The sequence below is a fragment of the Nelumbo nucifera genome, chromosome 1 (genome assembly GCF_055504915.1).
Source record: "Nelumbo nucifera cultivar China Antique chromosome 1, China Antique-T2T, whole genome shotgun sequence".
Classification (NCBI taxonomy): Eukaryota; Viridiplantae; Streptophyta; class Magnoliopsida; order Proteales; family Nelumbonaceae; genus Nelumbo; species Nelumbo nucifera.
The window spans coordinates 135,067,672-135,073,153 of record NC_142649.1 but is presented as its reverse complement, the minus strand read 5'-3'; the positions used below and the strand labels follow the sequence as shown (position 1 = coordinate 135,073,153).

General features: G+C 39.9%; 1 non-coding gene across 1 annotated transcript; it reads left to right on the top strand.

The window, feature by feature from the left end:
• The first annotated feature begins 4,725 nt into the window (after positions 1-4,725).
• Positions 4,726-4,832, top strand: LOC148803856 (small nucleolar RNA R71). Its single transcript, XR_016081734.1, has one exon. It is a non-coding gene; the product is annotated as a small nucleolar RNA R71 (small nucleolar RNA).
• The last annotated feature ends 650 nt before the right edge of the window (positions 4,833-5,482 follow it).

Genomic DNA, 5,482 nt, shown 5'->3' with positions numbered 1-5,482 from the left:
CTCGGTATGGTTACGTGTACCTAATGAGACACAAGTCTGAATCCTTTGAAAAGTTCAGAGCGTTCAAACAAGAGGTCGAGAAGTAGTTAGGGAGAGAAATCAAGACCCTTCGATTAGATCGAGGTGGCGAGTATCTTTCTGACGAATTCAGGGACTACTTAAAAGACAATGGGATAGTATCACAACTAGCTCCTCCTGCTACACCATAGCTAAACGATGTGTCAAAGAGGAGAAACTGGACTTTATTGGATATGGTCCGATCACTTCTCGTACACTCAGAGTTACCCACATCCTTTTGGGGTTACGCATTAGAGACTGCGATATACGTGTTGAACCGGGTTCCAACCAAATCAGTTTCGAAGACTCCATATGAGCTTTGAACCGGTAAGAAAACCAAGTGTGAGACACTTGAAGATTTGGGGTTGTCCGTTATATGTTAAAAGAACAAGTATGGACAAATTAGAATCCAAGACCAGCCGTTTCCTATTAATAGGCCCAAAGGCTCTATGGGTTACTTATTCTATAACCCAAGAGAATTGATGCGTATAGATTACACTAACAAGTGCACTAGCCGATAAAGTAATATAATGATGAGTAGAGTATTGTTCCCACAGGGATTGATCCAACAACTACTAGTAATGAATCAACCGTTTGTTATCTCACATTCCAAAGGGCTAAATAGAAATAGACCTAACTCCTAATTAGCAAACTACCCTAATTATTTTCAGATCAAACCACCTTAAACAATGAGAAGAAATGTCGTATGTAAATATGAGCAGAATCGGTTTAGCATTTAAATCATCAAGCTGTCCAACTGAAGTTGAATTCAGTCATGGGTTGGCGAGACCCTAATGGTATGAGCAGCCTCTCTCGATCACAACCCACCTTATCTATAGGCAACAATTCATATATTTCTATCAGAAATTTAATCACCATAGATGCATTAAGCACAAAGGATTCGAAGGTCATCAATTCAGGTATGAATGAATGCCAAACGAACCATGCATATTATCTCTAAGATGCAATAAATCCATTTTCTTGATTACTTGATCTCATTACCTAAACCCTTTCTCAAGCAATTCAAGCAATCCAAGAAACAAGAACAATTCGGTCAAGATTATTCTATTAATTGAAAACCCTAATCAAGAAATCCCAAGAATGAATCACAATCAATCGAACAACATTAAAGATTTAATTACAGATCTGAATTAACATTCACCATGGTTCGAATAACAAAAAGAAAGAAAGATTCAATAGAGAAAAATCATCAAACCCTAATCGAACCTAGGTTACCGAATTCGCAGAATCAAAGAAGAAGACAACCTAGGATTTCTGCATCAATCTTCGATCTCCTCTTCAATTCAAATTCAGCAACCTTCTCTTCCTCCTCTAGCACTTCTTCTCTTGATTTTTCCTTCAGGGGTTCGAACCCTAATTCCTCCTTTTTGTTTTCTTTTTATACTCTTCTCTTCAACCTTTCTCTTCTCTAAAGTTAGCCGCCTTTTTGGAGCCTCCCTAGGGTTGCGGTTGGGCTGCAGTTGGGCCTCCCTCCTTGGTGAGCCGAAGTGCTTCTCTTATAGAGTTTCGGTTGGGCCTTTCTTCTAGGTGTATCCCATAGGGTTTCGGCTAGGCTTTCCTTCTAGATGGGTTGAAGTGTTTCCCTATTCACCCTATCAGCATGTCTTCACCTATATTCACCCTAAGCTGTCCCAAACTCTTGGTTTCCTGAAATTCAGCTCAATTAGTGTGGAAATCATTGAAAATCATTATCAAAACCAGGTATAAAGCAATAAAAATAATGTGTAGCATGCACACACATCAAACTCCCCCACACTTAAGCTTTTTCTTGTCCTCAAGCAAAGACATTACCCATAAACTGATCATCCCCGAGATTATTTCCACTTATCGAATGAATTTTATGATGAGAATGCATTAAGTGATCAGAAATCCTACATAAGCACTCTGATTCATCCCCAAGGAAGGGGAGAATATATGATTCTTCAAGCTCCAGCACTCACTTCCGTTCCATATATATAGCAACTCTTTGACCGCCATAACTAACCATCACCTCGAGCTTGGTCTTCAATCCTGTCAATGCACTAAATTGAATGTTCAACCATATTTTTGTAACTTTGAACCTCAACCGTCATCGAATTCTTTTCTTTCTTTTTTTTTCTTTTTTTTTTGGTGTGAGTGCATTTTATGCTCCATCTCACATGGGTCACAGGCTAGAGGCAGATAACAATCCTCATATTCCAAGTTGCTAGTTTTACTATTCAGCTTGGAATAGAGGAGTTGGGACTGAACTCATATCATAAACCGCTAATTTTACTATTTAGTTCATGACAGCGGAGTCATTTGGACTTTGTCCCTTTTCTTCTTCTCTTTTTTTTTTGCAATTGTTGAAATTCATGCATTAACAGTTCATGATGTGCATTAATGGCTTGAGTGTCCATTAAGATTTCAATCAAGTGCCCTATACACATGAGTAGAGTTAGTGCTGGTCATGATGAAAGTCTTATTCGGCTTTCTTAACCTCACATATTATGATAAAATTGGATAAATCACAAGAATAAATTCTAGCACTTATGATGATTTCCTTCAATTTCATCGTATTCCCTCTTAGAATTCATCTTATGGACAATAATAATTTTGAGGGGAATTCCAGTTTATGTGGCCTATCAATGCATTTATATATTGGGGTGATTGAGGTACATAACTACAGCCTCCCCCACACTTATCATGAACATTGCCCTCAATGTTCATATAATGTGAGGATGAATTCAGCAATGAGGACAGTGAAAATTTAAGCAATCTGAGGGGGTTTAGAAAACTTCCCTGAAGAGTGTTATGAATTCTAAATTTGCTCTTTCGTTTGGCCCCTCTAGCTGCTGAAAATCAAAAGAAACTAGGAGGAGGAGAGAATGAGAACCACTAGGTGTAATCAACAATCTGTGAAATTCAAATCCTAGAAAAAAAAACTCACTTGATATGGAAAAAGAAAAACAAAAAACAAATAAACATAAAACTACTTACGGCTTTTCCACAACTTGATGAGCCTCTTTCCTTGAAACTGAGGATTAGCATTCAGGTATGCTGACACGCTTTGAATTTCTTCGTTTTCTTCCCTTACGGCTTCTCCATCTTGTATGCATAGCTCAAGGGGATTGGCTGATCTGTTAACCTGAAAACAGTCCCTAACCGCATAATCACCGACATCAATCATATAGCAGGAATCATCACTACAAGGTGCATGTTTCATAGCATCAGACATTTTAAAAATTACTTCATCATCTTGAATCCTAAGGCTGAGTCGCCCTTGTTGGACATCAATCATTGCCTTTCTTGTAGCTAGGAAGGGTCGCTCTAGGATAAGTGGGACATCAACGTCCTCTTGCATGTCTAAAACTATGAAATCCACAGGAAAAATGAATTTGTCAACTTTTACAAGTACATCTTCTATGATTCCCCTAGGATGCTTGATGAACCTATCAGCTAATTGCAATGCAACTCTAGTGGGTTGAGGTTCACCCAACCCTAATTTCTTAAAAACCGAATAGGGCATCAGATTTATACTAGCTCCTAGGTCACACAATGCCTTGTTAATTTTCAAACTGCCTATAGTGCAAGGAATAGTGAAACTCCCTGGATCTTTCAACTTCTGAGGTAGCTTGTTGAGGAGGATTGCTGAGCATTCTTCATTCAATGCAACTGTAGCCACGTCTCCCAATTTCCTTTTATTCGCTAAGATTTCCTTCAGGAACTTTGCATCGTGCGGCATCTGCAAAAGGAATGTTAATATGTAAACTCTTAAAATTTTCAAGAAACTTACCGAATTCCTTTTCCAATTTGTGTTGCTTTAGCCTATTCGGAAATGGTACTTGCAGCTATTAACTTTTCTCTTTTTTTGGTTCAGACTGCTCTTCCTCCTCCTTTTCGGTTTCTAGGGTTGTGCTCACCTTGCCTTCTTCCCTTGCTTTCTTCTCCACCTCTTGCAGCTCCTTTCCACTCCTCAAGGTAATGGCCTGCACCTGTTCTCTTGGATTTGCTTCGGTATTGCGGGGTAAAGCACCTTGGACTCTAGAAAATATCATTTGTGCCAACTGCCCCACTTGAGTCTCCAAGTTCTTGATCGGTGCTTCTTGGTTCTGAAATCTCGTTTCAGCACTTGATATGAACTTGGTCATCAGCTCCTCTAGATTAGATTTCTTTTCTGGCTAAGCAAAATTTTGAGGGAATGGTTTCACCGCATTTTGATTTTGCCAAGACAAATTGGTGTGATTCCTCCATCCGGGGTTAAATGCACGAGGGTACTGATTGCCTTGCTGCCTTTGCAAATTACCAACAAAATCTACTTTCTCGGGGGACTGCATGAACTGATTTCCAACTTGACATTCGGTGCTGATATGACCTCCCCCACACCATTCACAGGCTACGTTTTGAACATGCATGGCTGCCAACTGCATTTCATCTATCTTCTTGCTGAGGACACCGATTTGTGTAGATAGCGTTGTATATGTGTCTACATTGTGAAGACCGGGCTGTCTCCTAACTTGGGCTATCTCAGAATGCCACTGATAGTTGTTTGCTGCCATCTCCTCAATGAGTGCATGGGAAACTTTAGGGGTCTTGTTATTAATGAATCCCCCAGCTGCAGCGTCCATAATGGTCTTATTTGCTTCGGTCAACCCATTATAAAATGTCTGAACTTGCAGCCATACGGGAAGTCTATGATGAGGGACCTTCCTTAGTAATTCTTTGTAATGCTCCCATGACTCATACAATGACTCCCCGTCCTATTGAGAGAAGGTGGTGATATCATTCCTCATCTTTGTTGTCTTGGACGGAGGGAAATACTTGGATAGAAAACGGCTGTCCATTTCATCCCAAGTAGAGATCGATCCAACTGGTAGAGAATTCAGCCATGTCTTAGCCTTGTCCTTCAATGAGAACGGGAACAATTTGAGCCTCACCGCAGCATCACTAACCCCATTGTGCTTGAATGTGTCACATATTTCCAAGAAGTTGGCAATGTGAGTGTTTGGATCTTCATGAGCCAAGCCGCAAAACTGAACTGTATTCTGAATCATCTGAATGATTGTTGGATTGATATCGAAGTTGTTGGTATCTATTGCTGGTCTCACAATGCTCGAGGCAGCCCCGGTGAGGGTTGGTTTGGCATAATTCATCATGGTCCTTTGTTCGGCCAACTCTGCACTTTCAGCTCTCCCTTGCTTAGAAGCTCTGAGGCGGCGATGGAGAGTTCTATCAATCTCGGGATCATAGGTAATGCTCTCCTTTTCACTTCTGCATGTCATAAACTGTACAAGTCAAAGTTATAAAGATACTAATACACACATATCATAAATGTAATGTACAAATCAGATTAACAATGACAGATGGTTCCTAATATTGTTGTAATCAATCCCCGGAAACGACACCAAAAATTTGATGTGTATAGATTACACTAGTAAGTGCACTA